At 48.9% G+C, this 26,318-nt stretch overlaps 2 protein-coding genes and 1 long non-coding RNA gene across 5 annotated transcripts in view; 1 reads left to right on the top strand and 2 right to left on the bottom strand.

The window, feature by feature from the left end:
• Positions 1–26,318, bottom strand: part of LOC140185019 (uncharacterized) — a 777,523-nt gene that overhangs the window by 384,789 nt on the left and 366,416 nt on the right. The gene's annotated exons all lie outside the window — the stretch shown is intronic.
• The window catches only part of LOC140185475 (uncharacterized), a 240,726-nt gene that overhangs the window by 38,334 nt on the left and 176,074 nt on the right, over positions 1–26,318 (top strand). The window lies entirely within an intron of this gene.
• LOC140185385 (uncharacterized) lies at positions 1,464–25,641 on the bottom strand. Of its 3 annotated transcripts, none has more exons than XR_011882567.1 (4): positions 25,301–25,641; positions 12,867–13,322; positions 8,631–8,839; positions 1,464–2,432 (listed from the first exon to the last, which is right to left on the bottom strand). It is a non-coding gene; the product is annotated as an uncharacterized lncRNA (long non-coding RNA). The 3 variants fall into 3 exon arrangements; XR_011882565.1 differs by having other exon boundaries at positions 12,967–13,322; positions 25,301–25,639; XR_011882566.1 differs by having other exon boundaries at positions 1,464–2,391; positions 12,967–13,322; positions 25,301–25,639.

The following is a 26,318-nucleotide window of genomic DNA, read 5'->3' as shown; positions in this document are numbered from 1 at the left end:
GAAACAAGGTCGCATTCTGTATTCCAGCTAATGCCGGCGGTTTAGCGAGCAGAGCGGCGGACACCCCCGCTGAAATCCGGAGGAAAACACACAGAGGATGCAGAGGGGGATCACAAAGTCGAGGAAAGAGGACCAGGTCGAGACAACCGAGACTTATGGAGAAGAGGAGTTCGGTGGGTAATACCGTTCCGGCTGACCGGAAGTGCACTGAGAGCGGTAAGCGTGAAGGAGTTGAGTGCTTACTGATCTGGTTAACAACAGATGGTGCAATCCGTGTCATTTACGATCGAGGGACGTGTTTGCAGACTGGATATTGAACTTCTTACTGTTGGACTTCGGCCACATTCCACCGTGATACAGCACTGGCGGCACGGGAGGTCGTTCCTGCCTGTGGCCATCGAACGTGCAGCTCCCCCCGTGGAGGGTCAGACACCCTGAGCCAATAGACTGGTCCTGGACTTATTTTCCATCTGGCAGAGTTTGCATTTTGTTGTTTGATTGTTTGTGGTTTTTCTATTGCTATATTTATGCTCTATTCTTGGTTGGTGCGGCTGAAACGAAACCAAATTTCCCTCGGGATTAATAAAGTATATCTATCTATGTATCTAAGTTCATCGACCTTATTAGGCATGCTGCGCACAATCAAATATAACATTTCCAGGCCTGTATTCCACCTTTCCGATTTAGTACGCCTTTTATGTTGCGACTCATCCTAGTGCCTGTTATGTTTCTTACCATGAGTGTCTCCTTGCAAGGAATCTCACTACACATTGTCCCTGCCTGTAAACAAACAGCCTCCTCTTCAGCACTATCACTCCGGTTATTACCCCCCACCCCCCGATAAATTAGTTTAACACCACCCAAACCAACCTACCTGCAGGGATATTGGTCAACCATTTTGATTCAGACCTTTTGTACAGGTCAGACTATTCTCAGAAGAGATCCCAACGATACATCAATCTGAGCCCCTGCTCCCTGCATCAGTTCTGGAGAGACAGACACCAGTACCCAGTGGAGTGCGTGCTGGACAGGGTGACGAGTTTCATGTTCTTGCGTGCCACTGTCTGAGAATCTATTCCTGGCCAAACTCATTGATGTGAAAGCACGCCAGTGGTCACCAAATACTTCAGCGATTCTGAACTGGTTGCATCACCGTGTGCAATGGAATCTCTAACGCACTGGATTGCAAAAGGCTGCAGAGGCTTGTAGACTCAGACAGATTCATCCGGCACAACTCTCCCCACCATCAGGGACACCTTCAACAGCTGGTGCCTCAGTTCAGCGGCATCCATTACTAAAGACCTCCAATATCCAGGACATGCCTCACCCGGGGGAGAGGTCCAGGAGCCTGAAGAACAATTCTCAAAACATCAGAAACAGCTTCTCCTCCCCACCATCAGATTCATGAACAGTCCACGACCACCCGAACAAAGGCCGAAAACTTCAAAATATATTTATGATCAAAGTATTTATTCAGAGTGCAACTCTATGATTGGCAAACATCAAACACCTAACACGTGAGGAAAGAAGAAATTACAGAAATGGCAAAAAGCGATCGAGCAACACATACAATATCAAACATCAAACCAGGAGCGCACCGGGAATCATTTCAGTTCAGCATCGCTCTGCCAGTTTAGATAATCACTTTTTTTCAAAATATTCATTTAATGCTGTAATTTATTGTATTATTTGTCTTTGCGCAGGACCGTTACCGCAAAACAAACAGCGTTCAGTCATGTAAGTGAAATTATTTCAAGTGCTGATTGTTATGTCCCTTCAGATTTTCTTTGCAGTTTTATTTCTCGCCAGTCGATGTCTCTCTTACTTGTAACTTTGCGGCCGTTGTTTACGTCCTGTTGCTTCGTTGCTCAGCAATTGAGCTTCGACATCAGGTCGGCCATTTTATGATCACTTGCATATTTCATTCGCCATTAAGTAGAAACAGCTTATTACGATTCGCAGGAGATGTAATTAACATTCGAGTCCGGCTCTTCTGCGAATACCTAGAAGAACTGACATTTCACTCAGCTCCTTGCGCACTGGAACGCGCTATGAACAATAAACCGGCCATAAAGCTACCACTACGCCTGCTGAAACCCTTATGAAGGGTCTCGGCCCAAAAGGTCAACTGTTCACTCTTTTCCATAGAAACTCCGTGGGCTGCTGAGCTCCACCAGCGTATTCTGTGTTCCTCTGCAAATCTCTCGCAGTTCCTTGCTCTCTTTCCTCTCTTCCATGCACGATTTCGCTCCTCTCCCTCTCACACTCAGACTTCCTTCCATCTGCCTCCCCTCTGCGTCAAACCGCATTCAGCAAAACAAGGCCAGACTGTCCGAAATTCCCAGTTAGAAAAGCACGCTCCATGCGGGCATCCATTCAGGAAACATGTTCCTAGAAAAGGAGGTGTTCGGATGTGTCTGTGTGCACCATTGCTAAAATCAGGAAGAAGAGGAATGCGGTGAAGGAAAGGGAAACCAAAGACCACTGGACAGTGAAAGGGGTAGACAGAGTGGCCGTGTGAGTGGAAACAGAAATGGAGGGGAATAAGTAAAAGTGGGTTAGAGCAATGGCGAGATTTAGAGGGGTGAGAGTGAAGGGAAGGGGAAAGAAAGGGGAATGGGGAATGGAGTTGAAGAGGGAGCAGAGAGTGCGGATTAAGAGAGAAAAAGGAGACAGTGAATGTGAGAGAGAAGGAAGATCATGGTGGGAGACGGAGAACCGAGAGTGGGGAGTAGGAGAGAGAGAAGACAGGGTGAGAGATAAAGGGAGATTGGGGAGTGGGGGGAGAGAAGGGAGATTGGGGAGTGGGGGAGAGAAGGGAGACTGGAGAGTGGGGAGGGAGAGAAGGGAGATTGGGGAGTGGGGGAGAGAGAAGGGAGATTCGGAAGTTGGGGAGAGAAGGGAGATTGGGGAGTGGTGGAGAGAAGGGAGACCGGGGAGTGGGGGGAGAGAGAGAAGGGAGATTGGGGAGTGGTGGAGAGAAGGGAGACCGGGGAGTGGGGGGAGAGAGAGAAGGGAGATTGGGGAGTGGGGGGGAGAAGGGAGATTGGGGAGTGGGGGGAGAAGGGAGATTGGGGAGTGGGGGGAGAGAAGGGAGATTGGGGAGTGGGGGGAGAAGGGAGATTGGGGAGTGGGGGGAGAGAAGGGAGATTGGGGAGTGGTGGAGAGAAGGGAGACCGGGGAGTGGGGGGAGAGAGAGAAGGGAGATTGGGGAGTGGGGGAGAGAGAGAAGTGAGATTGGGGAGTGGGGGGGAGAAGGGAGATTGGGGAGTGGGGGGAGAAGGGAGATTGGGGAGTGGGGGGAGAGAAGGGAGATTGGGGAGTGGGGGGAGAAGGGAGATTGGGGAGTGGGGGGAGAGAAGGGAGATTGGGGAGTGGGGGGGAGAGAAGGGAGATTGGGGAAAGGGGGGGAGGGAAGTGATATTGGGGAGTGGGGGGGAGAAGGGAGATTGGGGAGTGGGGGGAGAGAAGGTGGTCAAGTGAGGGAAAGTGAAGAGCCGATGGGTAATGGGAGAGATGGAATGGGTTAGGCTGTGGGAGGGAAATAACATTCGAGAGAGTATAAGTGGAAAAGAGACAATGCAGGGTGGGGATTGGCACAGAGAATGTAGACTGGGGAGTGGGAGACTGAGAACGGAGATTGGTGAGAGGGAAATGGTAATGGGGAGTGCTAGACAGAAAAGGAAGAGAGCAGGTTGGAGAGAAAGTTAAGGGAGAGAGACGAGGTGGATTCCATAGAGGGAATGCAGGGTTGGTGGGAAGTTGTGAGTGGGAGAGAGAGAATGAAGGGTAGGAACTGTGAGAGAGAGACACCGGGAGCGAGGAGTGGGAAAAGGATACATGAGAATGTGCAATGGGAGAGACAGAAGGAGTGTGGAGAGTGGGAGAAAGATAATTTTTGGTTGGGAGTGAAGAGAGAGAAGAGAGTGTGCTTGGTGGGGCGTAGAGATGGGAGAGAGAATTGTGTGGAAAATTAAAGGGAACGTGGGTTGTTGACAGAGAAGAGTGGAGAGTACAAGACAGAAGGGAGCGAGAGCTGTGGGAAGGCAAACAAGAAGCGTCGGCCTGCGTCACTGAGGAGGGAGAGTCAGGAAAGCGAGAGAAAATTCGGAGAGTGGGTAGTGCTAGGGAGGGAGAAATCTGAGATTGTGTGTGTGAGAGAGATGGGAATAAGGCATTCAGACAGAGGGAAGGGACAATAGGGAGTGGGAGTGAGAAGTGGTTGCAGGCTGTGGGAGAGAGATGGGAGAGTGGGGAGCGCGAGAAAGAGAAGGGAGAGTGGTGGCAAAGATGCTGGAGTCAATTATAAAAGATGAAATTACGACACATCTGGACAGCAGTAACAGGATCGGTCCGAGTCAGCATGGGTTTACGAAGGGGAAATCGTACTCGACTAGTCTTCTGGAATTTTTTGAGGATGTAACTATGAAAATGGACAAGGGAGAGCCAGTGGATGTAGTGTGCCTGGAATTTCAGAAAGCCTTTGATAAAGTCCCACATAGGAGATAAGTGGGCAAAATTAGGGCATATAGTATTGGGGGTCGGGTACTGACATGGATAGAAAATTGGTTGGCAGACAGGAAACAAGAGTAGCGATTAATGGCTCCCTTTCGGAATGGCAGGCGGTGACCAGTGGGATACCGCAGCTGTTTACAATATATATTAATGATTTAGATGAGGGAATTAAAAGTAACATTAGCAAATTTCCCGATGACACAAAGCTGGGTGGCAGTGTGAATTGTGAGTAGGATGTTAGGAGAATGCAGGGTGACTTGGACAGGCTGGGTGAGTGGGCAGATGCAGTTTAATGTGGATAAATGTGAGGTTATCCCCTTTGATGGTAAGAACAGGAAGGCAGATTATTGTCTAAATGGAGTCAAGTTAGGAAAAGGGGAAGTACAACGAGATCGAGGTGTTCTTGTACATCAGTCACTGAAAGCAAGCATGCAAGTACAGCAGCCAGTGAAGAAAGCTAATGGCATGCTGGCCTTCATAACAAGAGAAATCGAGTATAAGAGCAAAGAGGTCCTTCTGCAGTTGTACAGGGCCCTGGTGAGACCACACCTAGAGTGCTGTGTGCACTTTTGGTCTCCAAATTTAAGGAAGAACATTCCTGCTATTGAGGAAGTGCAGCGTAGGTTCACAAGGTTAATTCCCGGGATGGCGTGACTGTCATATGTCGAAAGATTCGAGCGACTGTGCTTTTATACTCTGGAATTTAGAAGGCTGAGAGGGGTCTTGTTGAAGCATATATGATTATTAAGGGATTGGACACGCTGGAGGCAGGAAGCATGTTCCCGCTGATGGGTGAGTCCAGAACCAGAGGCCACAGTTTAAGAATAAGGGGTAGGCCATTTAGAACGGAGTTGAGGAAAAACTTTCTCACCCAGAGAGTGGTGGATATATGGAATGCTCTGCCCCAGAAGGCTGTGGAGGCCAAGTCTCTGGATGCTTTCAAGAAAGAACATAGAATATAGAATAGTACAGCACAGTACAGACCCTTCGGCCCACAATGTCGTGCCGATCCTGAAACCCTGCCTCCCATATAAGCCCCCAACTTAAATTCCTCCATATACCTGCCTAGTAGTCTCTTAAACTTCACCAGTGTATCTGCCTCCAACACTGACTCAGGCAGTGCATTCCACGTACCAACCACTCTCTGAGTAAAACACCTTTCTCTAATATCCCCCTCGAACTTCCCACCCCTTACCTTAAAGCCATGTCCTATTCTATTGAGCAGTGGTGTCCTGGGGAAGAGGCTCTGGCTATCCACTCCATCTATTCGTCTTATTATCTTGTACACCTCTATCATGTCTCCTCTCATCCTCCTTCTCTCCAAAGAGTAAAGCCCTAGCTCCCTTAATCTCTGATCATAATGCATACTTTCTAAACCAGGCAGCATCCTGGTAAGTCTCCTCTGTACCCTTTCCAATGCTTCCAAATCCTTCCTATAGTGAGGTGACCAGAACTGGACACAGTACTCCAAGTGTGGCCTAACCAGAGTTTTATAGAGCTGCATCATTACATCGCGACTCTTAAACTCTATCCATCGACTTATGAAAACTAACGCCCATAAGCTTTCTTAACTACCCTACCCTGTGAGGCAACTTTCAGGGATCTGTGGTCTTGTACCCGAGATCTCTCTGCTCCTCCACACTACCAAGTATCCTGCCATTTACTTTGTACACTGCCTTGGAATTTGTCCTTCCAAAGTGTACCACCTCACACTTCTCCGGTTTGAACTCCATCTGCCACTTCTCAGCCCACTTCTGCATCCTATCAATGTCTCTCTGCAATCTTTGTCAATCCTCTACACTATCTACAACACCACCAACCTTTGTGTCGTCTGCAAACTTTCCACCCTTCTACCCCCACATCCAGGTCGCTAATAAAAATCACGAAAAGTAGAGGTCCCAGAACAGATCCTTGTGGGACACCACTAGTCACAATCCTCTAATCTGAATGTACTCCCTCCACCACCACCACCCTCTGCCTTCTGCAGGCAAGCCAATTCTGAACCCACCTGGTCAAACCTCTCTGGATCCCATGCCCTCTAACTTTCTGAATAAGCTTACCGTGTGGAACCTTGTCAAATGCGTTACTAAAATCCATATACATCACATCCACTGCACTACCCTCATCTATATGCCTGCTCACCTCCTCAAAGAACTCTATCAGGCTTGTTAGACACGATCTGCCCTTCAGAAAGCCATGCTGACTGTTCTTGATCAGAGCATGATTCTCTAAATACCTATAGATCCTATCTCTAAGAATCTTTTCCAACAGATTTCCCACCAAAGACGTAAGGCTCACTGGTCTATAATTAGCCGGACTATCCCTACTACCTTTTTTGAACAAGGGGACAACATTCGCCTCCCTCGAATACTCCGGTATCATTCCCGTGGACAACGAGGACATAAAGATCCTAGCCAGAGGCTCAGCAATCTCTTCTCTCGCCTCGTGGAGCAGCCTGGGGAATATTCTGCCAGGCCCCTGGGACTTATCCGTCCTAATGTATTTTAACAACTCCAACATCTCCTCTCCCTTAATATCAGCATGCTCCAGAACATCAACCTCGCTCATATTGTCCTCACCATCAGCAAGTTCTCTCTCAATGGTGAATACCGAAAAGAAGTATTCATTGGGGACCTCGCTCACTTCCACAGCCTCCAGGCACATCTTCCCATCTTTATCTCTAATCGGTCCTACCTTCACTCCTGTCATTCTTTTTTTCTTCACATAATTGAAGAATGCCTTGGGGTTTTCCTTTACCCTGCTCTCCAAGGCCTTCTCATGCCCCCTTCTTGCTCTTCTCAGCCACTTCTAGCTCCTCTCTTGCTTCCCTATATTCCTCAATAGACCCATCTGATCCTTGCTTCCTAAACCTCATTCTGCCTGACTGGATATTCCACCTCACTTGTCACCCATGGTTCTTTCACCCTACCATTCTTTATCTTCCTCACCGGGACAAAATTATCCCTAACATACTGCAAGAGATCTCTAAACATCGATCACATGTCCATAGTAGATTTCCCTGCAAAAACATCATCCCAATACACACCCGCAATTTCTAGCCTTATAGGCTCATAATTTGCGTTTCCCCAATTAAAAAAATTCCTGTCCTCTCTGATTCTCTCCTTTTTCATGATAATGCTAAAGGCCAGGGAACGGTGGTCACTGTTCCCCAGATGCTCACCCACTGAGAGATCTGAGACCTGACCCAGTTCATTACCTAGTACTAAGTCTAGTATGGCATTCCCCCTGGTCGGCCTGTCCACATACTGCGACAGGAATCCGTCCTGGACACACTTAACAAACTCTGCCCCATCTAAACCCTTGGAACTAATCAGGTGCCAATCAATATTAGGGAAGTTAAAGTCACCCATGATAACAACCCTGTTATTTTTGCACCTTTCCGAAATCTGTCTCCCAATCTGCTCCTCTGTATCTCTGCTGCTACCAAGGGGCTATAGAATACCCCCAATAAAGTAACTGCTCCCTTCCTGTTCCTGACTTCCACCCATATTGACTCAAAAGAGGCTCCTGCTACATTACCCACCCTTTCTGTAGCTGTAATAGTATCCCTGACCAGTAATGCCATCCCTACTCACCTTTTTCCGCCCTGTCTATCCCTTTTAAAGCACTGAAATCCAGGAATATTGAGAATCCATTCCTGCCCTGGTGCCAGCCAAGTCTCTGTAATGGCCACTACATCATAATTCCATGTATGTATCGAAGCTCTCAGTTCATCACCTTTGTTCCTGATGCTTCTTGCATTGAGGTACACACATTTCAGCCCTTCTACCTTACTGTCTTTACACCGTTTATTCTGCTTCTCTTTCCTCAAAACCTCTCTGTATGTTAGATCTGGCTTTACTCCATGCACTTCTTTCACTGCTCTATTGCTCTGGGTTCCATCCCCCTCGCAAATTAGTTTAAACCCTCCCGAATCATGCTGGCAAAGCTACCTGCAAGGATATTGCTCCCCCTCGAGTTCAGGTGCAACCTATCCAATCTGTACAGGTCGCACCTTCCCCAGAAGAGATCCCAACGATCTAATAAACTAAAACCCTGCTCCCAGCACCACCTCCTCAGCCACGCATTCAACTGCCATCTCCTCCAATTCTTACCATCATTTTCACGTAGCACTGGCAGCAATCCTGAGAACGCCATCCTTGAGGTCCTGTTCTTCAGCCTTCTGCTTGGTTCCCCAAACTCACACTTTAGGACCTCATCCCTCTCCCTGCCTATGTCGTTGGTTCCAACATGCATCACGGCTACTGGTTGTTTTCCCTCTCGTACCAGGATGTCGTGCACCCGGTCAGAGACATCCCGGACCCTGCCAAAGAGATGGATAGAGCTCTTAAAAATAGCGGAATCAAAATAGAGGACCGAAGGAAGAATGTGGACTGGGAGAGAGAAAAAAGGGTGGAGTGGGAGGAAGGGAAGGGAGAGTGGGGAGTGGAAGAGAGGAGGAAGGGAAGGGAGAGTGGGGAGTGGGAGAGAGGAGGAACGGAAGGGAGAGTGGAGAGTGGGAGAAAGGAGAAAGGGAAGGGAGTGTGGGGAGTGGGAGAGAGGAGGAAGGGAAGGGAGAGTGGGGAGTGGGAGAGAGGAGGAAGGGAAGGGAGAGTGGGGAGTGGGAGAGAGGAGGAAGGGAAGGGAGAGTGGGGAGTGGGAGAGAGGAGGAAGGGAAGGGAGAGTGGGGAGAGGGAGAGAGGAAGAAGGGAGGGGAGAGTGGGGAGTGGGAGAGAGGAGGAAGGGAAGGGAGAGTAGGGAGTGGGAGAGAGGAGGAAGGGAAGGGAGAGTGGGGAGTGGGAGAGAGGAGGAAGGGAAGGGAGAGTGGGGAGTGGGAGAGAGGAGGAAGGGAAGGGAGAGTGGGGAGTGGGAGAGAGGAGGAAGGGAAGGGAGAGTGGGGAGTGGGAGAGAGGAGGAAGGGAAGGGAGAGTGGGGAGTGGGAGAGAGGAGGAAGGGAAGGGAGAGTGGGGAGTGGGAGAGAGGAGGAAGGGAAGGGAGAGCGGGGAGCGGGGGAGAGGAGGAAGGGAAGGGAGAGCGGGGAGTGGGAGAGAGGAGAAAGGGTGGGGAGCGTGGGGATTGGGAGAGAGGAGGAAGCGAAGGGAGAGTGGGGAGTGGGAGAGAAAGGAAGGGAGAGTGAGGAGTGGGAGAGAGGGGGAAGGGAAGGGAGAGTGGGGAGTGGGAGAGAGGAGGAAGGGAAGGGAGAGCGGAGAGTGGGAGAGAGGAGGAAGTGAAGGGAGAGCGGTGAGTGGGAGAGAGGAGGAAGGGAAGGGAGAGCGGGGAGTGGGAGAGATGAGGAAGGGAAGGGAGAGTGGGGAGTGGGAGAGAGGAGGAAGGGTAGAGAGTGTTAGAGAGAGATGGGAGATTAAGTAGCCGGAGAGAAGATGAGGGAGAGTGGGAAACGTATGAGAAATCGGGCAGTGTGTAGCGAGAGTGAAAAGCGAGTGCGGGCAGTGGGAGACAGAGACCAAGGAGAGTGGAGAGTGGGAAAGCGGGGATTGGGTGCAGTGAACAGAGAGAAAGAAAGGTGTCTGAGGAGAAGGAAAGAGAGAGGGAGAATGGGGGCGGTGGGCAGTGGGGAGAGGGTGGGCAGCGTGGGGAGTTGGAGACACGGAGAAGGGGCGGTGTGGAATGATAGAGAAAGAAGGGGGAGCGGGTAATGTGAGACAGCGAAGGGGTGGAAAGTGTCAGAGAGAGGAAAAGGAGAGTATAGAGCGGAAGAGGGAACAGTAAGGGCAAGGAGTGGGAGAGAGGGAAGGGAGAGTGGGGAGTGTGTGTGAGAGAAGGAATCGTGTGCGGTGGGAGAGAAAGAAGGGAGAGTGAGAAGTGAGATAGGAGAGGGAGAGTGCGTAGTCGGAGAGAAGGACGGGTACGGAGTGTGTCGGGGAGTGGGAAAAGACCATAAGACCATAAGACAAAGGAGCAAAAGTAGGCCATTCGTCCCATCGAGTCTGTTCCGCCATTTTATCCCGAGCTGATCCATTCTCCTATTTAGTCCCACTCCCCCGCCTTCTCACCATAACCTTTGATGCTCTGGCTACTCAGATACCTATGAAGTGGGGATTGGGAGAGAGGGAAGGGAGAATGGGGAGTGGGAGAGAGAATGGTGAGTGGGGAGTGGCAGAGAGACAGGTGAGAGTGGGCTTAAGAAAGACGGGACAGTGGGGACTGGGAGGCAGATTGGGGAGAGCGAGGAGTAGAAGAGAGAAGGGAGTGTGGGGTCCAGGAGAGAGGCGGGCAGCGGGGATTGGGAGAGTGGGTTTGTGAGGCAGAGAAGGGAGAGTCCGGTGCGAGACAGATGAGACGGAGTAGTAAAAGAAAGAAGGAAGTGTAGTGAAGAGAGAGAAAGGAAAGTGGAGACTGCAAGAGGGAGAAGACAGAGCGGGGAGATGAAGAGAGAGAAGCAGGAATAGGGAATAGGTGAGGAAGAAGGGACGGTGTGGTGTGGAAGAGAGATTCCGGGGAGAGTCGAGTACAAGAGTTTCACTCCACTTTTCAAGAGCGCGAGAGGCAGAAGAAAGTATACTGAAGGCCGGTCGGTCTGACCTCAATGGATAGGAATGTGTGAGAGTCGATTATTAAGGATGATGTCTCATGGTACTTTGGGCAAATGATTAAAAGGGCCGTAGTCAGCATGGTTTGCAGCCAAATCTGTAGGATTTAATTGAAGAAATAACAAGTGGGATAGACAAATGACAATCGGTTGATGTTGTGTACTTTGAATTTCAGAAGCCCTTTGAAAAGGTGGCACACACGAGGCTGCTTAACAAGCTACCAGCCCATAACATCACAGAAAAGAGTCCAGCACAGATAAAGCAGTGGCTGATTGCCAGGAGGCAACAAGTGTGAATGGAGGCAACATTTTTTGTCTGGCTGCAGATGTCCAGTGGTGTTCCACAGGGGTCTGTGTTGGGACCGATTATTTTATGCTATATGGCAATGTCATGGATGATGTAGTTGATAGCTTTGGTTACAAAGTCTGCAGACGATATGAACCGAGATGGAGGGGAAACGGGTAGAGTGGGAGAGAGGGAAGGGAGCGTGGGGAGTGTAGGAGAGAAGGAAGGGTAGAGGGTGAGGGAGCGAGTTGGGAAATAAAGCAGTAGGAGGAAAAAGAGGGAGAGTGGAAAAAATGAGAGAAATCTGACTGAGTGTGTGAGACAGAATGTGGTGTGTTGGCGGTGGGAGAAAAGGAGTAAGGAAGTGGGGAGTGGGAGAATGACAAGGAAGAGTGGGCATTGGGTACAAAGAACTGAGAGCTAGAGAATGAGGTGGAGGAGTAGGAAAGAGAGAAGGAGTGTGGGTGGCTGGGCAGTGGGAGAGAAGGAAGGCAGCGTGGGGAGTGGAAGACACGGAGAAGCAGCAGAGTGGAATGACAGAGAATGGTGAGAATTTGTCTTTGTCCCCCTTTTTCTTTCTCTTTCTTTCCTCACTTCTCACTCCTTGTTCCCCTCAGCTTCTTCCAAACACCTTGCCAGGATCTCCACTCTGCTCCACTGTCCTCTCTCTCTCTGTCCCTTTCTATCTCTCTCTCTCTCTCTCTCCCTCTCTCTATCTCCCTCTCTCTCTCTCTGTCTCTCTCTCTCCCTTTCTCCCTCTCCCTCCCTCCCTCTCTGTCTCTCTCTCTCTCCCTCTCTCTCTGTCTCGCTCTCTCTCCATCTCTCTCTCTGTCTCTGTCTCTCTGTCTCTCTCTCTCTCTCTGTCTCTCCCTCTCTCTCTGTCTCTCTGTCTCTCTGTCTCTCTCCCCTTCTCTCTCTGTCTCTCTCTCTCTGTCCCTTTCTCCCTCTCTCTCTCTATACAGATACATTTCCTCATTTTCTCTATCTCCTCTCTTTTCCTCATCCGTTCTCTTTCACACTCTCCCACTCTTTCTCCACACATTCTTCCCTACACAGTAACTGCCCTGCATCTTTACCTTATTGTCTCTTACTCCATTATGCCCAACCTTTCGCTGCCTCTTGCTTTTTCCCCAAATCCCCCTTTCCTGTAGCTTGCTGTCTCCGCCACCCACCCGTCCAAACCAGCACCGCTCCCCGACCCTGCACCGTGATGACTGTTTCACAAGCTCAGTGGATTACAGATGTCGTATAATTTCTCGTTGGTTGGAAAGACTCGATGTTCTCTCAGGAAGATAAAGACTTGTGGTTTCAGGGAGAGGCCTGTTTGTTTCCGTTTAGCGTGCGACAGAACAGGTGGCAGAGTGGTGTGGAGAAGAGGGGGAAGAGAGAGGGTAGGGGAGGTGGAAAGAGAGGAGGAAGTAGAGGGGGAAGAGAGAGAGAGGGAGAGAGGAGAGGAGAGGAGAGGTGAGTGTAAATTGGGACATTTGCTTTCAATGAATCAAGGCACAGTGATACATTTTGATTCGCATCCCGTCCATAAAGATCAATTCATCACCTCGAGACTGGGAGTGCGGGGTCGTGAAATGTAGGGGGACAATTAATTAAATTAACGAACCATACAGTCCAAATAATCACAACACTGCATTAGGTAGATTGTGAAGTTAGCTGTCCATCTCTCTGGAAGTCAGAATATTCGACGTGAGTGGGGTCTTTGATAATATGCACTGTTTTATTGAGGCAGAGAGATGGGTAAACAGTGTACATGGTTTGCATGATGTACTGAACTTGTTCACAACTCTCTGCAGCGTTTCCGGTGCTTGGCAGTGCTGTTGCCTTAACCACACGACTAGTTTCCGCACAGGATGTATTCTGTAAAAACAGACGATGCTTGTCCCGGAGCTGCTGATTCTCTTCAGTGTCTCGAAGAAGCAGAGATGCCGCAGAGCTTTGTTAACGATGGTGTCCCTGTGGCTGGACAAGGAGAGGCTGTTAGTGGTATTCACCCTCAGGAAATTGGAGCTGTCCACCCTCTCATCCTCTACCGTTGATATGAACAGGAATGTGTGCATCGCCCCGGCTGATTTCCTGTTGTCAGTCACCAGCTCTATTGTAATGGTGAAATGGAGGGGTGGGGAGTGTTGTTGACTCGATACCAGGTCACAAAGCTCTCCAGCTCCTACCCGACACGCGGGTGGAGAAGGCTTATAGGAGTAAATTCCAACCGTGTGCAAATAGCACTGGCTCTGTGAATATGGCTGGAACTGTCCAGACGGACTGAGGGGTCTGTTTATGAGCTTTCTCCGAATTCGGCCCTTCTCTCTCACTTTTCTCACTCTCACCTTCCTCTCTCTATCTCTCTCCGCTTCTCCTCTCTCATCCCAAACTCTACTATCTCTCCCCATCACTCTCCTCCATTACTCCCGACTCCCTCCCCCTTACACCACTCTCACACTAACCCCTCTCACCCTCTGCTTACTCCCTACCTTCCTGAATCCTGCATCACTCAGATGAAACATACTTTTTCCCGCGCCCTCCTCATCCAGCCAAAAAGCTTTATCCAGGACATGGATTTAGTCAACTTCCAGTGACTGTGATTTACTGTCAAACCCTCAGCGGAGAGGGAGAGAGACGGCATTGGGAAGAGGGAGAAACACAGTTGAGGGAGTCGGGGAGGGGGGAGGGGGGGAGGGAGGAGGGAGGAGGGAGACTAGGGGTTGACGAGATGTGGGGAGAGATAAGAGTGTAGAAGGAGGAGAGCTAGAATGGGTAAAGAGCTTGGGGGAAGTTGAGAAGTAGGAGGTAGTGGGGAAACTGGAGAAACAGGGCTGAGTGGAACCAGACTGGAGAGGAAATTCACTCTCACCCTCTCCCTCTCATCATTCCTCCCCCCCCTCTCCTCCCTCTCCCCCCCCCCTGACTCACTCTCTCTCTCTCTCTCTCTCTCTCTCTCTCTCTCTCTCTCTCTCTCGCTCTCTCTCTCTCTCTCTCTCTCTCTCTCTCTCTCTCTCTCTCTCTCTCTCTCTCTCATTGTACTATAAAGACAGATGGAAGAAAGGAGGAGGACAATCGGCAGGAGAGATGCAGGGTGGAGGGACAGATATGTACTCTGAGGATAACGAGGCAAATGCCGAGATACAATCAATTAATGACTCTGCCAGTTTCACTTGCCCTTCTCCATCTCCGTCTACCCTCGGCCCAACTCTTTCCCTCTCTCCACCGCCGTCTACCCTCGGTCCAACTCTTTCCCCTCTCCATCTCCGTCTACCCTCGGTCCAACTCTTTCCCCTCTCCATCTCCGTCTACCCTCGGTCCAACTCTTTCCCCCCTCTCCATCTCCGTCTACCCTCGGTCCAACTCTTTCTCCCTCTCCATCTCCGTCTACCCTCGGCCCAACTCTTTCCCCCTCTCCATCACCGTCTACCCTCGGTTCAACTCTTTCTCCCTCTCCATCTTCGTCTACCCTCGGTCCAACTCATTCCCCCTCCCCGTCTCCGTTTACCCTCAGTCCAACTCTTTCCCCCCTCCATCTCCGTCTACCCTCGGTCCAACTCTTTCTCCCCTCTCCATCTCCATCTACCCTCGGTCCAACTCTTTCCCTTCTCCATCTCCGTCTACCCTCGGTCCAACTCTTTCCCCCTCTCCATCTCCATCTACTCTCGGTCCAACTCTTTCCCCCTCTCCATCTCCGTCTACACTCGGTCCATCTCTTTCCCCCATCTCCATCTACCCTCGGTCCAACTCTCTCCCCCTCTCCATCTCCGTCTACCCTGGGCCCAACTCTTTCCCCCAGTCCGTCTCCATCTACCCTCAGTCCAACTCTTTCCTCTTTCCCCTCTCTCGGTGTCCGAAGGACAGATGTGACAGTGTTGAGGAGAGAAAGGGAGTAAAGGAGAGGGATGTTAAGGTACAAAGGGTAGAATATAGGGGGAAGAACGGGAGAGTGCGGGCAAGTAGGTTGAAGACGGTGAGAGTGGATGTGCAAGGCGGACGAAGGGCGAGTGGGTGCAGTGAGAAAGGGTGAAGAGAGGCACCTAGGGAAGGAGGAGGGAAGGTGGGGGGGAAGAAAGTGAGCAGCGATAGAGGGTGGGGAGGCAGTGACAAAGAACAATTTTAAGAGAAACTTTGGCAAACGAGAGAAGGAGAGGAGGAGATTGGAAGAGGGATGGGATAGAGAGGGAGGGAAGGAAAGACAGAGAAAGGAAAGGTGGACTAGAGTGGAGGTGGAAGAGATGGAGAGGGCTGGGGCAGAGGAGAGTGTACGAGTGATTGCGAGACTAATAGAGGGGAGAGGATTGTGTGTTTGTATGAAAGAGATAGAGATAAAGGGGGAGAGAGATTGCAATGAACAGTTGGGATGTACAGAGGGAGTGAGAGCACGTGGGAGGGATGGGTAAGAATGGGGGAAAGGAGAGAGGTGCAGGAAATGGGAATAGAAATGGGTGGAGGGGAGGAGGTGTAACGGAGAATAACGCACACAAAATGCTGGAGGAACTCAGCAGGTCAGGCAACATCTATGGAAAATAATAAAGAGTGGACTTGTCAGACCAAGACCCCTCTTCATCATCGAGATCAGCAAGATGACAAGATTCGATCAGTGGGGAGTAGGAACTTTCCAAGGATGCTGCAGGATAGTTTGTAAGATCACAGCAAGTGAAAAGTACAATATATAATGAAAAACACAATCCCAAGTCTAAAACAACGAGTGGAAGTATTGAGGCTGGGAGAGAGTCAATTAAGAGAGAGGGGAGAGAAAGAGATAAGGAAGATTGTGGAGTGGGGGAAAGGGGATTTATATTCTTGTTTGGGAAAGAGAAAGCACTGTTGGGAGAAGCACGAATGGAGTTTGGTAGAGAGAGATGGGAGAGGGGTGTGTGAGACACAGAAGGGAAAGTAGGGGAGGGAGATAGGAGCGGGTAACAGAGGACCGAAGGAAGAGTGTGGACTGGAAGAGAGAAAAGGGGTAGAGTGAGAGAAAGGGAAGGGAGAGTGGGGAGAAAGGAAGAGGAGAGAGCGTAAATAAGAGATGGGAGATGAACGAGGACTAGAAAAAATGAGGGAGAGTGGGAAAAGTGAGAGAAAACGGACAGTGTGCACGTGAGAAAGAAAAGCGAGTGCGGGCAGTGGGAGACAGAGAGTAAGGAGAGTGGAGAGTGGGAAAGTGAGGATTGGGAACAGAGAACGGAGAGAGAGAATGAAGTGTGAGGAGAAGGAAAGAGAGAGATAGTGAGGGCGGTGGGCAGTGGGAGAGAGGGAGGGCAGCGTGGGGAGTTGGAGACACAGAGAAGGGGCGGTGTGGAATGATAGAGAAAGAAGGGGGAATGGGTAATGTGAGAGAGGGAAGGGGTGGAGAGTGTGAGAGAGAGGGACCAGTTACAGAGAGAGAAAGTAGAAGATGGAGCAGAAGAGAGCACAGTGAGGCTAGGGAGTGGGAGAGAGAGAAGGTAGAGTCGGGAGGGTGTGAGAGAGAAGGAATCTTTTGCGGTTTGAGAGAAAGAAGGGAGAGTGAGAAGTTAGAGAGAGTGGGGAGTGAATGTGGGGGAGTGTGTATGGGAGAGAAGGAAATGTACGGAGTGCGTCAGTGAGTGGGAATAGTGGGGTTTGGGAAAGTGAGAGTGAGAATGGGGAGTGGGAGAGAGAAAGGTTAGTGGGGAGTGGCAGAGAACGAGGTGAGAGTGGGGAGAAGAAAGACGGGAGATTGGGGCCTAGGGGAGAGATTAGGGAGAGAGAGGAGTAGAAGAGAGAAGGGAGTGTGGGTCCGGGAGAGAAATGGAGAGTGGGTATGTGAGGAAGAGAAGAGAGGGTGCGGTGCGAGAAAGAAGAGACGGGGTAGTAAAAGAGGGGAGGAAGTGTAGGGAGAGAGGGAGAGAGACAGAAGGGTGACTGGGGATGGAAAAAGGGAGAAGACAGAGTGGGGAGATGATGACAGATAAGGAAGAATAGGGAATAGGTGAAGAATAAGAAACATTGTGCTATGGAGCAGAATTCCGGAGAAAGGGGAGTACGGGTTACACTTGAACTACAAGGGGACCAATATCCTTTCAGGGAGGTTTATTAGTGCTATTGGGGAGGCTTTAAACTACATTTGCAGGGGGATAGAAACGAGAGTGCCAGAGCTGACAGTGGAGATGGGGTGAAAATAAGTGATGTTAGAAGTTCAAGCAAAGCCGCGAATAGAAAGGTTGTGAGTGGTGGTAAAAATCTTCTGGGGTGTATATATTTCAATGCTAGGAGTTTGCGGGGTAGGCAGACGAGTTGTGGGTGTGGATTGACACGTGAAATTATGACGTTATAGCAATTACTGAACCTTCGCTACAGGAGGGGCAGGACTGGCAGGTTAATATTCCAGGGTTCCGATGTTTCAGATGTGATGGAGGCAGAGGAATGAAAGGTGTGTGGGGGGTGGGGGCTGTGGTAGCATTGCTTGTCAGGGAAAACGTTACAGCAGTGCACAGGCAGGACAGATTAGAGGGCTTGTCTACTGAGCACTTATGGGTGGAGCTGAGAAACAGGAAAGGTATGGCCACATTAGTGGGGTTGTATTATAGACCACCCAATAGCCAGCGAGAATTGGAGGAGCAAATTTGCAGAGAGATAGCAAGCAACTGCAGGAAACATAAAGTTGTGATGGTAGGGGATTTTAATTTTCCATATATTGATTGGGACTCCCATACTACTAGGGGTCTAGATGGGTTAGAGTTTGTAAAATGTGTTCAGGAAAGTTTTCTAAATCAATATATAGAGGTACCAACTAGAGGGGATGCAATATTAGATCTCCTATTAGGAAACGAGTTAGGACAAATGACGGAAGTGTGTGCAGGGGAGCACTTTGGTTCCAGTGATCATAACACCATTAGTTTCAACTTGATCATGGATAAAGATAGATCTGGTCCTAGGATTGAGGTTCTGAACTGGAAGAAGGCCAAATTTGAAGAAATGAGAAAGGATCTAAAAAGTGTGGTTGGGACAGGTTGTTCTTTGGCAAGGATGCGATCGGTAAGTGGGAAGCCTTCAGAGGAGAAATTTTGAGAGTGCAGAGCTTGTAAGCTCCTGTCGGGATTAATGGCAAGGTGAATAGGAATAAGGAACCTTGGTTCTCAAGGGATACTGCAACTCTGATAAAGAAGAAGAGAGACATGTATAAGAAACACGGTGTAAATAAGGTGCTTGTGAAGTATAAAGAGTGCAAGAAAATACTTAAGAAGGATATCAGGAGGGCTAAAAGATGACGAGAGGTTGCCTTGGCAGTCAAAATCAAGTATAATCCAAAGAGCTTTTACAATTATATTAAGGGTAAAAGGATTGTAATGGATAAAATTGCTCCTGTTGAAGATCAGAGTGGTCGGCTATGTGTGGAACCAAAAGAAATGGGCGCGATCGTAAACGTTTTTTTTTTTTTGGCGTCTATGTTTACTAGGGAAGCAGGCATAAAGTCTATGGAATTAAGGGAAACAAGTAGTGAGATCATGGAAACTACAGATTGAAAAGGTGAGGTGCTTGCTATGTTGAGGCAAACTAAATTTGATAAATCCCCAGGACCTGACAGGGTATTCCCTCGGACACTGAAGGAGACTAGTATTGAAATTGCAGGGGCCCTGGCAGATATATTTAAAATGTCGGTGTCTACAGGTGAGGTGCCGGAGGATTGGAGAGTGGCTCATGTTGTTCCGTTGTTTAAAAAAGGATCGAAAAGTAATCCGGGAAATCATATCCTGGTAAGTCTAACATCTGTAGTAGATAAGTTGTTGGAGGGGTACTAAGAGATAGAATCTACAAGCACTTGGACTTATTAGGGAGAGTCAACATGGCTTTGTGCGTGGTAGGTCATGTTTGACCAAACTATTGGAGTTTTTCGAGGAGGTTACCAGGAAAGTGGATGAAGTGAAGGCAGTGGATATTGTCTACATGGAGATCAGTAAGGCCTTTGACAAGGTCCCGCATGTGAGGTTATTTAGGAAAATTCAGTCGCTCGGTATACATGGAGAGGTGGTAAATTGGATTGGACATTGACTCAATGGATCAAGCCAAAGAGTGGTAGTAGAGGATTGCTTCTCAGAGTGGAAGTCTGTGACTAGTGGTGTGCAACAGGGATCAGTGCTGGGTCCATTGTTATTTGTCATCTATATCAATGATTTGGATGATAACGTGGTAAATTGGATCAGCAAATTTGCTGATGATACAAAGATTGGAGGCGTAGTGGACAGTGAGGAAGGTTTTCAGAGCCTGCAGAGGGATTTGGACCAGCTGGAAAAGTGTGCTGAAAGGTGGCAGCTGGAGTTTAATACAGACAATTGTGAGGTATTGCACGTTGGAAGGACAAACCAAGGTAGAACATACAGGGTTAATGGTAAGGCACTGAGGAGTGCAGTGGAACAGAGGGATCTGGGAATACAGATACAAAATTCCCTAAAAGTGGCTTCGCAGGTAGATAGGGTCGTAAAGAGAGCTTTTGCTAAATTCGCCTTTGTTAATCAAAGTACTGAGTATACGAGCTGGAATGTTATGATGAGGTTGTATAAGGCATTGGTGAGGCCGAATCTGGAGTATTGTGCTCAGTTTTGGTCACCAAATTGCAGGAAGTAGAAAATAAGGTTGAAAGAGTGCAGAGAAGGTTTACAAGGATGTTGCCGGGACTTGAGAAACTCAGTTACAGGGAAAGGTTGAATAGGTTAGGACTTTATTCCCCGGAGTGTGGAAGAATGAGGGGAGATTTCATAGAGGTGTATAAAATTATGATGGGTATAGATAGAGTGAATGCAAGCAGCCTTTTTGCGCTGAGGCAAGGGGAGAAAAAAAAACAGAGGACATGGATTAAGGGTGAAGGGGAAAGTTTAAAGGGAACATTGGCGGGGGCTTCTTCACACAGAGAGTGGTGGGGGTGTGGAATGAGTTGCCAGACGATGTGGTAAATGCGGTTTCTTTTTTAACATTGAAGAATAAATTGGACTGAAACATGGATGGGAGGTGTATGCAGGGATACGGTGCCTGTGCATGTCAGTGGGATCAGGCAGAAAATGGTTCGGCACAGCCAAGAAGGGCCAGCAGGCCTGTTTCTGTGCTGTAGTTTCTCTATGGTTTCTATGTTTTCTAACAGTGTCACTTCACTCTTGAAGAAGTGAGGGAGGCAGAGGAAAGCAAACTAAAGGCCAGTTGGTCTGACCGCAGTGTTTGGGAAGATGTTAGTTTCGATTATTAAGGATGAGGTTTCAGGGTACTTTGGGCAAATGATAAAACGGGCCGTAGTCAGCATGGTTTATTGACAAATCTGTTGAAATTTATTGAAGAAATAACAAGCAGGATACACAAAGAACAATCAGTTGACATTGTGTATTTTGAATTTAAGGCCTTTGAAAAGGTGGCACACGTGCGGCTGCTTAACAAGCTACGAACCCACGATATTACAGAAAAGAGTTTAGCACAGATGAAGCAGTCGCTGATTGACAGGAGGCAGAACGTGTGAAAAAATGGAATCATTTCTGTCTGGCTGCAGATGTCCAGTGATGTTCCACAGGGGTCTGTGATGGGACCGATTATTCTATGCTATATGGCAGTGACTTGGATGATTTATTTGATGGCTTAGTTGCAAAATCTGCAGAGGACATGAACAGAGATGGGGGGAAAGGTAGATCTGAGGAAGTAGAGAGGCTACAGAAGGAGCTAGACAGATTGGGATTGGAAATGGCAAATGGAGTACACTGTCGGGAAGTGTATGGTCATGAAATTTGGAAAAAGAAATGAATGGTTGACAATGTTCAAAACGGAGAGAAAATTATGTAGCCCCCGTGCCTGCCTCAGGGTCGCTCAGCTCGCTGTCGTCTAGGGAAACAGCCCTCGGCCCGGCCAAACTGGGTAATAGTTTGTGTGGATGCTGTGTGATATACCCCAGCCCACCCAAATAACAGACAATACACCAGATACGATTAAGTGATTTACAGTTTATAGATATTACTGGAACTATATAATTAATAGAGAATAAAATATAAAAAGGAAAGTAAAAGGAGCCACGCTTATCAAAGTTCTGTCTATTTGTGCACAAACAGTTGGAGCTCAGGACCCTCCTTCTTCACCCTGCGATCCCTTCGGACCACCTCAAAATGCCGCCTGGGTCAACAATGTTTGTCGACCAGACTCTCCACAAGTGTCCGTCACTGTCTCCTCTCCTCGCCGAACTCCCTGAACCTCGGACTCCTGATCGGGGTCCGACGCCGTTAGCCGACTCACAGCACCTTGTCCATCCTCACTCTCTCTCTTGCGCCTTCTGCCCCAAAACCCAGGCATCACAATAACTTACAGACACACAGAAAGAATAACATCTATCCCAATTGTTCGTAACAGCCTCTTATCAATAACATAATCCACACAATCTGCTAGCGGTAGGACTTTCACAGCAGTTAACATAACAAAGGAGCCATTTCAGTTATAACATAACAAAGAAGCCATTTTAATTAGCCTACGCAGTAACATAAAAGAAGAAACCTCTTACACTCTCCCCCCACCAAATAAAGTCATGTTGTCATGACTTCTAAATAACTCTCCAACCAATCCTACAGACACAAAAACCCATCCAGATACACAGAGTGACACTGCTCCCCGAACATTAGACCTTCCGCCTGCCCACGGGCACGACATAGGCCAACATATCTGGGAGCTTCCTGATCCTCCGAGACCTCTGTACACCCTCACCTAAACCCTAACGGCTCGGACACTACTGGGGATACCTCGGGTCTGCTTGCCAACTCCTCTCTCAATCATGCTACCACTACAGCTCTGAGACACCTGTCCCGTGTCCGGGGCCCCGCTTCTTTCCCCCCTTTCTCTTTCTTTCCTCACTTCTCCTTACGCTCTTCCAATCTCCTTCCCACGATCTCCATTCTCCTCCACAGTCCCCTCTCTCTCTCTCCACTCGCCTTTCTCCTTCTCTTTCTCTCTCTCTGTCTCCCCTATCTCTCTTATCTTTCTCTGTCTATACATATACATTTCCTCAATTTCTCTATCTCCTCTCTTTTCCTCATCCGTTCTCTTTCACACTCTCCCACTCTTTCCTCCATTCTTCCCTATACAGTCACTGCCCTGCATCTTTCCCTTATTGTCTCTTACTCCATTATGCCCAACCTTTCGCTGCCTCTCGCCTTCTCCCCAATTCCCCCTTTCTGTAGCTTGCTGTCTCCGCCACCCACCCATCCAAACCAGCACCCTCCCCCACCCCACACCGTGATGACTGTTTCACACGCTCAGTGGATTACAGATGTCGTATAATTTCTCGTTGGTTGGAAAGATTCAATGTTTTCTCAGAAGATAAAGGCTTGTGGATTCACGGAGAGGCCTGTTTGTTTCCGTTTAGTGTGCTACTGAATAGGCAGAGGAAGGGAGAGGAGGAGGGGAGGGGAGGGGAGAGGAGGGGGAGAGGAGGGGAGGGGAGAGGAGAGGAGAGGAAAGGAGAGGAGGGGAGAGGAGGGGAGAGGAGGGGAGGGGAGGGGAGAGGAGGGGAGGGGAGGGGAGTGGAGGGGAGGGGAGGGGAGGGGAGGAGAGGATAAAATGGGACATTTGCTTTCAGTGAATCAAGACACAGTGATAACTTTTGATTCACATCCCCTCCATAAGGATCAATTCATCACCTCGAGACTGGGAGTGCGGTTTCGTAAAATGTAGGGGACAATTAATTAAATTAACAAATCATACAGACCAATTAATCACAACACTGCGTGAGGTAGATTGTGAAGTTAGTTGTCCATCTCTCAGGAAGTCAGAATGTTCAACGTGTGTGGGGTCTTTGATAATATGGACTGTTTTATTGACGCGGGGAGATGTGTAAACAGTGTACATGGTTTGCATGATGTACTGAACTTGTTCACAACTCTCTGCAGCGTTTCCGGTGGCTGCCTTAACCACACGACTAGTTTCCACACAGAATGTATTCTGTAAAAACAGCCAATGGTGCTTACATCTACTGTGATGAAGTGCTTTGAGGAGTTGGTCATGGCTGGAATCAACTCCAACCTCTGCATGGACCTGGACCCACTGCAATTTGCCGATCGCCGATCGTCTCCACTCAGCCTTAGATCAGCAGGACAATAGCAATACACAAGTCAGGCTGCTGATTACAGCTCAGCGTTCAACACAATCAGACCCTCAATTGTAATCAACAAGCTCCAAACCCAGGCCCTCTGTACCTCCTTCTGCAACTGGATCCTCACCAGGAGACCACAGTCTGTGTGGATCAGAAATAACATCTCCTCCTTGCTGACAATCAACACTGACACAACTCAACGATGTGTGCTCAGCCCACTGCTCTACTCTCTCTACACCACGTCTGTGTGGCCAGGCTCATCTATAAACTTGCCGACGACACAACTATTGTTGGTGGAATTTCAGATGGTGACGGGGAGGAGGACAGGAGTGAGATCGATCAGCAAGTTGAGTGGTGTCACAGCAACAACCTCGCATTCAACATCATTAAGACAAAGGAATTGATTGTGGATTCAGGAAGGGGAAGTCGAGGGAACACACACCAGTCCTCATCGTGGGATCAGAAGTGAAAAGTGTGAGCAGTTTCCATTCTCTGCCTGTCAACATCTCTGAGGAACTATCCTGGGCCCAACATATTGATGCAGTTACAATGAAGGCACAATATCGGCTATATTTCATTCAGAGATTGAGGGGAATCGGTCTGTCACTAAAAGCACTTGCAAATTTCTACAGATGTACTGTGGAGAGCATTCTAACTGGTTGCATCACTGCCTGGTGTGGAGAGGCCACTGCACAGGATCGGAAAATGCTGCAGAAAGTTGTAAACTCAGCCAGCTCCTTCATGGACACTGGACTCCACAGCATCCGGGACACAGTCAAAAGATGATGCCACAAAAAGGTAGCATCCATCATTAAGCCCCCATCACCCAGGACAGGCCGTCTTCTCATTGACAACATCAAGCAGGATGTACAGGACCCTGGAGACACACTCAATGTTTCAGGAACAGCTTCTTCCCCTCTGTCATCAGATTTCTGAATGGACAATGCAGCATGAACACTTCCTCAGGATTGTCCATCCTGTTGTGCACTACCTTTTAAATTTAATTTTATACATACTGATTGTAATTTGTAGCTTTTATTACTATGTGTTGCAATGTACTGCTGCCAGAAAACGACAAATTTCACCACATATGCCAGTGAAATTAAACCTGATTTTGATACACAAACACACACAGCTGGGCTCAGACACACAACACTCCCACATTCCTCCCTTTGTGACTCCCTGCTTGCTCCGTGGCCCTCGGTATGAAGCTCAAACTGTTGCAACACCTGCCCTTTAAATTCATGGCTGATGGTGTGTTGTATCTGTTCACTGTTAGAGATCGATATTAAATGAAGAGCATTGAATGGGAAGGAAGGTTTGAATACAAGAATAAAGATCTCCTCTGAAGGTATATGGGGTCCTGGTGAGAGCGTATATGGAACACTGTGCACAGGTCTGGTCTCCCTCCCAGAGTCAGCCTGTGGGATGAAGGGAGTGAAGAGAAGGTTTCCCAGATTGATTTGGATGGTGAGGTAGCATCCTCAGAGAGATTACACTGACCGGGCCTGTCTCAAAATTAGAGAAATAAAAGGTGGTCTGACTGAGACAGACAGAGTCTCACATATTATTGATCGGGTAGAGGCAGGAATGATGTTTCCTCTGGCTGGGGTGAGGAACCAGGGGTCACAAAATATGAGGTCAGCTGAGCAGGACTGAGATGAGGAGAAGAAATTTCATCACCCAGAGTGCAGTGAATCTTTGAGATTTGCTCCACAAGGTTTCTAAATTCAAAGAGCAAATTTAGGGGCCCTGCGATGCTGGGAACGTTGCAGGAAAGTGGCGCTGAGGTCAAAGTTCCGGCATGTTCTGAGTGAAAGGCAGAACAGGCGCAAGGGGCCGAATGGCCTGCTCCTGTTTCTTGTTTTCTAAAGTCCGAGTTTACCTTTGTGTCTCGTTCTCCTTTGGCCTTCAGCCAGTCGGATTGCACAGCGGAGCGCTGAGAGCACCGGAGATCCATCGACAGACCCTGCGGGGCAGCTCCCGTCTCCCAGCAGCAGGGGTCGGGTCTGGGAGGCAGCTCCGGACAACAGGCTCCGATCCACGGCGGGGTCGGCCGGGAACGTTCTGTGTGGCCGAAACATCTCACTGAGTCCCCGCCAGTCTCTTCACCTCTGCCATCGGAAGGGTTCAAGGCCCCGGCCGGTGTTGCAGCCTTTACCCGAGGTGCAGCTCCCCATCTCCGGCCTCTCCCCAGTCCGCTCCGAGCGCACACTGTCCCGCCCACTGACACTCCTCAGCCAATGGGAGCAACGTTCTCCCAGCGGGACTCGCTGATTGGATGTGAGTGCGTCTGAGGGCGGGCTGCTGCGGTGAGCTGGAGCTGTCAGTCACAGTTTGTTCTCAGAATCAAAGGAAGCTCCCCGAAGCTCAAAGTTCAAATTAAATTTTATTATCAGAGTACATATAAGTCACCCCATACAACCCCGAGTAGCATTTTCCTGCGGACATACTCAGAAAATCTATACAATAGTAACTAGACCAGGATCAGTGAAAGATCAACCAGAGTGCAGAGGTCAACAAACTGCAAATGCAAATATAACTCAATAACAATAAATAAAGAGAACATGAAATAACCGGATTGATTTCTGGAGCTCTCACCGCTCTCCCATGGAATCCGAAGGGCTGAAGGCAAACGGAAACAGGGAGCAATGGTAAACTCGTGTTTTAGAAAATAATGAATAGGAGCAGGCGTGGCTATTCGGCCCCTTGTACTTATTTTGCTATTCACTCGGAAAATGCCTGCTCTTTCACCTCAGCACCACTTTCCGTCAACGTTCCCATCACCGCTGAGCCCTCAGATATGTCTAATCAATTTAGAAACCTTGTGGAGAAAATTCCAAAGATTCACTGCACTCTGGGTGAGGAAATTTCTTCCCATCTCAGTCCTGCTGAGGTGAACT

The sequence above is a fragment of the Mobula birostris genome, chromosome 20 (assembly GCF_030028105.1).
Source record: "Mobula birostris isolate sMobBir1 chromosome 20, sMobBir1.hap1, whole genome shotgun sequence".
NCBI classification, from domain to species: Eukaryota; Metazoa; Chordata; class Chondrichthyes; order Myliobatiformes; family Myliobatidae; genus Mobula; species Mobula birostris.
Note: the sequence above shows the minus strand (reverse complement) of the source record. Positions and strands in the feature narration are given on the sequence as shown.